Source organism: Schistocerca piceifrons, chromosome 2 (genome assembly GCF_021461385.2).
Source record: "Schistocerca piceifrons isolate TAMUIC-IGC-003096 chromosome 2, iqSchPice1.1, whole genome shotgun sequence".
Taxonomy (NCBI): domain Eukaryota; kingdom Metazoa; phylum Arthropoda; class Insecta; order Orthoptera; family Acrididae; genus Schistocerca; species Schistocerca piceifrons.
Window position 1 is genome coordinate 1,019,305,836 of NC_060139.1, and position 11,187 is coordinate 1,019,317,022.

Here is an 11,187-nt window from a genome sequence, read left to right on the forward strand (position 1 = left end):
CGAGTGTTGCGAGCGGTTCTCAGTCTGTGAGTTAGTCGTTGCGAGTCGGTAGTCGTTGCGAGTCTGTAGCTCTGTCTAGTTGAGAGCAGTACTCTAGTAGTAGTCGTGCAGTGCAGTACGCTAATAGTCGTCATGCAGAGCGGTCGGTCAGTAGTAGCAGCCCAGTGCGGTTGTGTGATGTAGGCGGTCGGCAACACTGGTCAAGATGGTGAATAAGGTATACTATTAATTAATATAATCATTAGATAATGAAAAAATTTATTTATTGTAATTATTCTCCAACAAGTCCCCCAATAATAATTTTTATTTCAAAAGCATTTTCTCAAAAATTTAAATTTTTATTGAACTAATGATTTCGTTGCACTTCCCATTTCACTCCACTTCTTTAAAAGAAAATTTTTTGTAAAATCACAAAAAAAGAGAATATTATTATTTGCAATGCAGTTCCTCCAAGCGGTGCGCAACAACAAGAGCAGAAATGTGACATCCATTTATTCTGAGGTAAGACTTTAACTCTGATTGTTTTACACAGGGCCAAAGACCGATATTTCGGTTTAATTGTATTTTCTTGTCACTGAACGGACTTTAAATTTTGTGAAGAATTTATATTTGAGTCAGATTGCGAATTTCACATTTTTGTTGCCATTTTCAATACCTCTCATTGTGGGCGAGGTTACAATTAGCGCAATGTCCATTAGCATTCATAATTAAATATTGTCGTGTTTCTTTCTTTCAAATTTTTGTGGGGAGGTTACACTCGGCTCCCATTTGTATTAAGTATTGTCTTTTTTGTTTTAAATAACGGTGGGGAGGTTACACTTGGCGACCCTGCCAGGATCGTATTTCGTTGAGAGTCTTTTGAAAAACAGTCAGATATCTGCTCTTATTTGCTTAAGTATAATTAGAATTTGGCGCAACGCTTTTATTAATCTTGTGACTTTCTTTCCACAGGTCAACGACAATTCGTTTGCTCTGTTGTATTTGTGTGTTGTTTTTGCATTGTGCTTATTTATTTTGTGAAAAATTTTGACTATTGTAAAAATGCCGCGAAAGACTGTGAATAGTGTATCGCGAGGTATTATGAACGAAATTACCGACTTAAACAACGTGACTGATAGTAATTGTGACACGCAGTGTAATGATGTCAATCCTGCGTTCACTAACAATCAGTGTATTCCAACCACTAATGATGACTTTTGTCTTAATGATGAACAAACGAACTCGATTGTGTCTTGTGTTGATTTGACGGCAATTGATGACGCGGGACGCTCCATTGTAATGAGCGCTACCCAGCTTAACACAACCGGTTTGGAAAATTTAAGTAACATACAAACAAATTTTTCGAATGAAAATGGTCAGTGTAGTGAAAGTACGACGGATTTATTTAATTCCGAAATAGGGACTGACAGTGTATGTTTAACTGGCAAACCTTTTTGTAAATTACAGAATGACCAAATGGTCACGCAAAACGAGACAATTCCAGATCGACCATTGAATAGCACAGAGAATAGAAATGCTAATTTTGAATCGGATCCAATTATGGCATTTTTGCGGCAAAATTTCAAACAGTTTAATGAAAAACTAGACAAACTTATTGAACAGATCAGACAACAGAGTGAAAGTTTCGACAACCATGACAAACAACTTAGCGAAACAATTGATAAAAGTTTCGAGCTCACAAACGAAAAACAAGACGACCTTAAAGAACGGAACAAACAAGTTAGTGAGCAGATTACAGCTGTTACCGTGCAATGTCAGGACAGTAAAGGACAATTACGTGTGGATACTAAGACTTGTGCTAATAACAGTAATGAAGAAGTTGGCACTGTTGCACAAGAATTAAGTAGCACACGTGTAGGCACAACAGAATCACATAAAGACGGGATTATTGCAGTCACCGAACAATGTTCAGCAAACGAAACACAGGTACACGAAATTAATGCAATCACTGAACAATGCCCTAAAAACGCAGTACAGATTTGCGACGAAGTTAATTTAGAGTCAGTGGAAGTTTCACACACTGCGAATACGGAAGTCAATTATAAAAGTGAACGACAGAACAACCAAAATGTCGAAAGTGTTACAGTAACAGAGTTGAAAACTATTTCAGTCACCAATACGTCACAGAATCCGCCACGTTGCGAGCATTTGCCTGACTCACGCAGCGTGTATAATGTGAACAATTTACAGAGACTACGCGAATTAAAATCCGAGAAGCTACGCGACTCAAAATATGAAAAGCTACGTAACTTGAAGTACGAAATGACACAGACAAACAGACTTGCACACAAACCTGAACGTGTTCTCAAATTCAGTGACGAGAACGTTGATTATAAGCAATTTGTATTTGTAAGAAAATGTAAAGAATTTAATAATGACAGAACACAGGTACACGCTTTGAGCTGTATACGACAATTTGTTTTTGTACTTTCACCGCTATTACCTGTAATGCAAAAGCTAGCTTTGAACCAGATGCGACAATTTATTTTTGCATTTTCATCAGCACTACCTATAATGCAGAAATTTGAATTAGCACGGATACAACAATTCGCCTTTGAAATTTTACCACTATTGCCTGCAACGCAAAAGCTAAAATTTATTTGCAGTACGTAATTGACCTCAGGGGATTCATTGCGCTTTAATGAATATGTGCCGTAGCGAGCATAGGGCCCCGAGCTGTAGTAGTGCTGTTTCATCTTTAGTTTTCTGCACTGCTGCCTTTTCTTCTACTATCCTTTATATTTATCAAAATTGCTCTTTAACTATTGCTCTATCTAGAATTAAGAATTTGTAATGAAAACCCGATATGACAAATCTTTTACCGAATGTGACAATTTTCATTAGGCACTCCAGAATCACGAGAATTTTAATAACGGACAAAATCGTAATCATCAGTATGTGTAAAATTTTTGAGCAATCGGAACCACATTTTTGTAACAATAGATGCTTTTCACCACAACAGCATGAAAGTAAGCCGCTTAGCATACCTAACCAACAATGCAGTCTACAAGGTCAACCAAACTTTAATGTTTCGCCGCGTGCACGTATAGTCCCAGCCCCAACAAATAGTAACGCATGGCAGCAAAGAAATAACCACGTACAGACAACACACTATTTCAACTCGTATCGCAATGCGCCGTATAGAAATTACTATCATGACAGACGTAAAAAAAAATGATGAGCACAATTTTCAGCGTACATTTAATAACAGTCGATCTTATGAGCAGCAACAACATCAGCAACAACGAATAATCATGAATGAAACAGACAATAGGTGTCATCCATAGCGTAACATGTCAGTAAGAAATAACAGAACAGTTCATATAGTGGATATGCCACAACATTCTCCCGTAAATAATAACACGTACGATAGATTTTAACCAGATACAGCACAGGTTTCATATTCCAGTAACGTAAGCAATAATTTTGACACGCAGAATCCTCTTCACGAAAATGTTATTAATTTTTGACGCCATCCGACACACGTTTGCATGAAAGACATTATTACGACGTATGTAGACGACATTCTTATCGCAGAAGCTAACTGGTCTGAACACAATCTGATTCTTGAACAACTGTTACAAACTTTTCATGCACAAGGACTTACAGTTAATCTTAGTAAATCGCACTTTGGCAAAACTTCTATAAAATTTCTTGGACACGTAATTTCAGCAGAAGGCATTGCACCTGATCCAGAGAAACTTCAAGCTCTACGTGACATTACTCTTCCTACGACGAAGAAGCAATTACGCAGTTTTTTGGGCTTAATTAACTTTTTTCGTAAATTTATTCATCACTCTGCTTTAGACACACCCAGATTATGCCAATTAACAGGTACAAACACTATTTGGTCTTGGGATAAGCAAGCACACTCTGAATTCATGAACCTGAAACATGCTCTGTTGAATGCTCCACTTTTATCGCACCCAGATCTTACTAGAAATTTTTCCATTGCTACCGACAGTTCCAACACCGCTTTAGGCGTACACATTTTCCAGGAAATCGAAGAAGATGGTTCTACAGTAATTAAAAACATCGCATTTGCAAGTCGCATTTTGTCACCTGCTGAACGAAATTATTCTGTTACAGAATTGGAAACATTATGTGTTGTATGGGCTTTCACGAGATTTCGGCACTTTCTTTATGGCAGACATACCACCGTTTACACAGACCACAGAGCGATACAATTTTTACTCTCGGCTAAATTTACTCACGACAGGTTAAGTAGATGGAAACTTTATTTACAGGAATTTAATTTTACGATTGTTCACATTCCCGGCACACAAAATGTTATAGCAGACGCACTGTCGCGTTCTCTCGGCAACAATCAGCAAGACGTAGCAACCAACTTCTGTAAAACAAATTTCAGTGTCATGTACATTCAGCAAGTTGCATTTGAAAATTTTATTTCATCGTCATTACAGGACATAGCAAGAGAACAAAATAAAGACAACGTGTGGAGAGAAATTAAACACCTTTGGCAAGATAGGAAAAATGTTACGATTAGGAACCACTACACTGTACGCAATGACATTTTGTTTCGCCGCTCTCATCCTGACAGCAACAATTGGTTAGTATGCATTCCTGACGAACTGGTTAACAAATTAATTTGGTACACTCATTTAAGTTACGCACATTACGGAGCAAGAAAATGTTTTCTTATACTGAGACAGAACTGTTATTTTACCAACATGGAAAAACGTATACGACGAGTTTTAGCGTCTTGTAAAATTTGCCAGAAAGCTAAATCAGACACCACTTCACATATTCCTCCATTATATCCCATTATACCTGTTAAATTAAGACACATGGCCGCAGTAGATATTTTTGGTCCGATTCCGAGAACTAACAGAGGTTTTTGCTACATCTTTGTCGCTGTTAAGCTCACTTCAAAATTTGTTACTTTCACTCCGTTACGCAAAGCTACTGCTAAAATTGTTTCGAAAGCATTTGTAAAACATTTTCTATCTCATGTAGGGCATGTAATGAAAGTAATTTCTGACAATGGATCTCAATTTCGTAGTACCGTATGGACACGCATGTTACGAGCCAGAAACATTTCTCCGATTTATATATCCAAGTACCACGCTTCTTCGAACCCCTGTGAAAGATTAATGAAAGAAATTGGTAAGCTGTGCCGAATATACTGCCACAAAAGACATATTGATTGGGATACACACATACTCTCATTCCAAGATGTAATTAATTCCATTCCAAATGAATCCACTATGCTATCTCCGTCTGTTGTACTAAAAAACGTTGAACCACCAAACAAAATTAAAGAATTAGTAAAATACCCCAAAAGTCGTCGCCTACGACACCACGAAATAATTGACATTGCGCTGAACAACATCAAACGTGCCGCAGAGCGCCGGAGAAGACAGCAAAAACAGGTTTGTACACGCCGCGACTTTCACGTTGGACAGAAGATATTGGTACGTACACATTATATATCCAGCAAATTAAAAGGTAAGTGCAGTAAATTTGAACTTCTATACGCAGGTCCGTATCGGATTAGCAGCATCCCTCACCCCAATGTTGTACACGTCGAAACTTTGAGAACTAGAAAATCGAAAGGCAATCACCATATCTCAAACATTAAACCGTTTATTGAGTGAAACCACTGTATGATTCAACACACTATGATGCCATTTACTAATGCAATTATTTCACCTGACTAATTACTGATGATTATCGTATTTTTTCTTGGCAAGTGCCCGGCAAGGTAAGGTTAGCAGGTCGCTTTTCTTGTCGTTACACATCAGACCGTGCACATTTTCCACTTTTTTTGTGTGTATGATTGTACTCCAGTTTTGTTTGTATGCACTATGAAATAGTTAAGATATAACACACACCAGTCGACTTTGACATTTTTTTTGCCTTATGACATCTCAACATCGTGACTGTTTCACATTTTTTTTGCTGCTGCATTGTATTATTCTGTGTATATTTTTGCATTTGAACACTGTCAATGTTTTTGACATATTACGTTTTCTGTCATGTTATGCTGTAGGGTTAATTATGTTACCATAAACCAGTCATTATCTAGTGGGTATATGATTTAAATGCAGGACATTAATCTTTGTTCATCAATTTCAGAAAGGAATGATGATTCTAAGAAATAAATTTAACATAAATGGGAATTTCACCTACGGAATAAACGAAAGGAGATGCAATAACTTTATGAGGAAGAGTAAATGGATCAGGATTAACAAACATTAACAAGAATATACTATACTCATCACAGAATAGCAGTCTTAACTAATTTTTTCTTTCAGAATACAAGGTGATTGATGCAGGCTGTCAGAGAGAACTACACATCTTAGTTTTAGTGATGAAATATGCTAGAGATAAGGAATAGTTATGTAATGAGTAATGAAGTGATTTTTTTTTGCAGATGATAATGAATACTGATGAATAATGATGAAGGATATGGTATTATGAATAATGAAGTTTTTCTTTACAGGTGATGATAATGGTGAAGTTATGATGATATGGATAATGAAGTTTTTTTCTTTACAGATGAGGATAATGTTGAAGTTATGTATGTATGCTACGTAGTTATTTAAGTATTTGTTGCAGTTTGCTTTGACAGCAGGTGTTACATTGCATAGTAGGATGACTGAAGTTTTGGAAAGGACAGCTATGGAACACATTTTTATACACACTTCACTGCCTGTTAATTCGAAGTTCACTACTTTTCAGCATAGTGTGCGTTTCTTCTTTGAGGTCAATAATCCGTTTTTGTATTTTTTCCAGGAGAAGCTTTTCATGATACTTACTAAACCTGTTAGTTATTATACCTGTTCTAGTACTTGCATTTTTATTTTTTACCCATTTGTGTCTATCATTTATAAATGTGATCACATATACTGCCTTGTTGCATAACCTTGCTACAGCTGACTCATGACGAATGACGTTACCTATCCTCATTTGCAGCAATAGGTCAAAAGCAAATAGTGTTATGCCTCAGCAATTAATTATCGATCCCAACGCATTGCATTGCTAACAAAAAAAAAAATGTATTACCAGTCCCAAATAGTGATACCAGTTTGAGAAAATTCTGAATAATACTGATTAGCTCTGAATAGTATGTCGCTTGAGTAATGACTTCTTAATGAGACAAAAAAAAAAAAAAGTATATATTTAAAATAATGCTTTGTCACTAGCTAATAACTGCCACTGTTTATTGTAATGAGACTACTTATAATGCCTGTGATTATTAATGCTTTGATTGTAATTAGCTGATTTTTAATAATGACTTTGTAATGATCTGAATACTACTGAATGAGGAACACTGTTTATTGTAATGAGACTACTTATAATGCCCTTGATTATTAATGCTATGACTGTAATTAACTGATTTTTAATAATGACTTCGTGATGATCTGAATAATACTGAATGATGAACTATGTTTTATTCCATTCAATACTTGCTAGCCACTGAGTGCCAATAATTAATGTCAGTCGATGAATTCTTATTAATTATGCCATTAATTAGTTCTTGTTTTCTATGTTCATACTTTGCAATTTGAAATGAATGTGACTGTTTAATAATGCTTTGTAATTAGGAGAAGGCTAATAATTCTTACTATATTGGAATTTCAAATGATTAATTAACGATGCCATACTTTGTTAAGGGAAATGAATGTGACTGTTTCATAATGCTTTGTAATTAGGAAAAGACTAGTGATTCTTAATAGATTGGAATGACACATAATTAATTAACTATGGTACTGTTTAATAATGCTTTGTAATTAGGAGAAGACTGATGATTCTTACTATATTAGAATGACAAATGATTAATTAACGACAAATGATTAATTAACTGTAATTAGACAAATGATTAATTAACTGTAATTAGACAAATGATTAATTAACTGTAATTAGACAAATGATTAATTAACGACAAATGATTAATCAACTGTAATTAGGAAAAGGCTAAGGATTATTATTGGAATGACAAATGATTAATTAACTGTAATTAGGAGAAGGTTAATGATTCTTAATTATACTCTGTAACTGAAAAGAATGCGATTATTTCATAATGCTTTGTAACCAGGAAAAGAAGGCTACTGATTCTATGTAAAACAATTAATGAACATTTTTCTGTAATACTACATACTTGGTACAGAAATGTTCAATAACTGGGCTATGAATGCCACAAACTATCAAGGAAGACTGTAATTGTCAATATTATGTGACATAATGTCCTTCACCTCATGATTTAACTACCCTGAATTACTGCAATGTCCATTTGTCCTGTTTATCCCACTGATCATGGAGCACTATATTTGGTTTTGCACTAATTCTACGTTGGTGTGCCTTGTAAGAGCGTGGTGTTGACACGACATGCTGTCCACCACCGTGAGCAATGAAGACGTTATTATGGTCCCACTGTTTGGTGTACCTAATGTACTGCCAAAATGAAAACATGGAACATTAGTACGACAGTTCAGTGTCTTGGCTACACTGATAAATTCTGATGGGAAAAGATCTTCAAGTTGTGTCACTTGGTGTTGTACTTCTGTGGAAAGATATGGACTTTCAGAACAGCTGTGTGCAATCTAAAGTGCTACAACCATGATGCAATCCTTCCGTTTCCTATCCTGATTCTTGTCACATAAAGAAAAAATTTTTTGGTAACATCATTTATGTTCGTAGGTTATACATTTTTTTCGATTCGCTGAACTCCAGTGCGAGTACACTTATGTCACTGGTCGACATGATTTTTTGCCATTATGTTTATTTGTTGTGAAAATGCTAAAGACATTTCTCCAGTGCGTGTGCACTTTGGACATGATTTTTTTGTCATTATGTTTATTTATTGCGAAAATGCTAAAGACATTTTATCGATTTGTTCTCAAGTACAGTATGTGCACTCTTGTCTTTTATACTGTGTATACATTTTTTATTTTTAATGATATGTTCTGAACTACAGTGCATGTGCACTTATGTTAGGTGTTAATATGTTTTCTACTGAACTTCAGTGCCTGTGCACTTTTCTCATTTTTCAATATGATTTGTACTATTCTGTATATTCAATACTTAATTGCGTATGCACTTATGTCATTTGTTACTAATTGTATATACATTTCATCATTTACTGATATGTTCTCAACTGCAGTGCATGTGCACTCATGTCACTTGTCAATGTAATATTTTTTGCCAGTCTGTTTATTTGTTCTGAATATGCTAAAGAATTTTTTCAGTGCCTGTGCACTTTGTTATCTGTCAAATAATTTGTATATACATTTTTCTGATTTGTTACTATGTTTTGTACTCACATTTTGTCTTTGTCTGATATATCTTGTACTTAGTGCGTGTGCACAACATTTACTTTATGTACTACATCTAATTATTCTGTAAATTGTAGAAGTTTATTAGTTAATTAAAAATTTTGCCGCGATTGGCAAGTCCAAATGACTCACCATCGCTGCCAAATTTTTGCCCCCCCCAGTGGAGGGTTATGAAACACGTATGTAACATAGCAGCGATGGCGAGGCATTGTAGCATCTGTGACCAGAGAGTTTGCGCTTGACCGCGCGAGTGTTGCGAGCGGTTCTCAGTCTGTGAGTTAGTCGTTGCGAGTCGGTAGTCGTTGCGAGTCTGTAGCTCTGTCTAGTTGAGAGCAGTACTCTAGTAGTAGTCGTGCAGTGCAGTACGCTAATAGTCGTCATGCAGAGCGGTCGGTCAGTAGTAGCAGCCCAGTGCGGTTGTATGATGTAGGCGGTCGGCAACACTGGTCAAGATGGTGAATAAGGTATACTATTAATTAATATAATCATTAGATAATGAAAAAATTTATTTATTGTAATTATTCTCCAACAAGTCCCCCAATAATAATTTTTATTTCAAAAGCATTTTCTCAAAAATTTAAATTTTTATTGAACTAATGATTTCGTTGCACTTCCCATTTCACTCCACTTCTTTAAAAGAAAATTTTTTGTAAAATCACAAAAAAAGAGAATATTATTATTTGCAATGCAGTTCCTCCAAGCGGTGCGCAACAACAAGAGCAGAAATGTGACATCCATTTATTCTGAGGTAAGACTTTAACTCTGATTGTTTTACACAGGGCCAAAGACCGATATTTCGGTTTAATTGTATTTTCTTGTCACTGAACGGACTTTAAATTTTGTGAAGAATTTATATTTGAGTCAGATTGCGAATTTCACATTTTTGTTGCCATTTTCAATACCTCTCATTGTGGGCGAGGTTACAATTAGCGCAATGTCCATTAGCATTCATAATTAAATATTGTCGTGTTTCTTTCTTTCAAATTTTTGTGGGGAGGTTACACTCGGCTCCCATTTGTATTAAGTAATGTCTTTTTTGTTTTAAATAACGGTGGGGAGGTTACAACACATAATTCCTTTAGCCGACGAGGCCTGAAGGCGAGCGATGTGTTGTCTTCATCCACACATCTCCTGGCGCTTTCTAGTTTTTCCATCCTTCGTCATCCCACAGAGGCTTTGTATGCTTGGTGAGCTACTTTTAGTTCGTTGCTTCGGCGCCGAGACTACATGGAACTCGTAAACACTGATCTTCCTGCCCGCTGTGAGCGTGGTTGTGACGAGTTCGCTTACTGTGCGTGTTTGTGCCCTGCTGCTTCTATACTGAACTCGGTTCAGCATCCTGTTGGTGTTGTTTCCTGTGCATGCCGATTTGAGGAGCGTGTCGCTCGTATCAGAATGTAACGGCTTCCATTTGTTAATTGTCATAGTTATAATTTGATTGTGTATTTTAAATTATCGGGGTTTTTAAAATTTCTTGTATGTTCAGTGTTATTACTTACGACGTCTAATACCTTGTTTCTTGCCTCGTACCTTATGTACTAAATCGCCAAACCGCTTTCTTCACTTATTTGGACCCCGACAGCTTTTGCGTCTCTCCAGGGCAAATCTTGTTGCTTCTGTTTTGGTGGGTTATACTTCCAAGCCAACCTTGTGTTTACGTGGGTGAGGTTATCAACCAGCTGTTCGCGTCTTCACCCCACGTTTTCCGTCCCGTGCGACGTTTAAATTTTTACCGATTGCACCTGGTGGCGTAATTTGAAGCTCAATCTGAACTTCTTTCTTATCAGGTGTGAGTGGGGGTGGTTGCCTTGGCCAGTTACCTTATTATCTTTTAGCCACATTCACAAATATTTTATGCACGCTGCCAGCATATAATCTGGTGACAGGA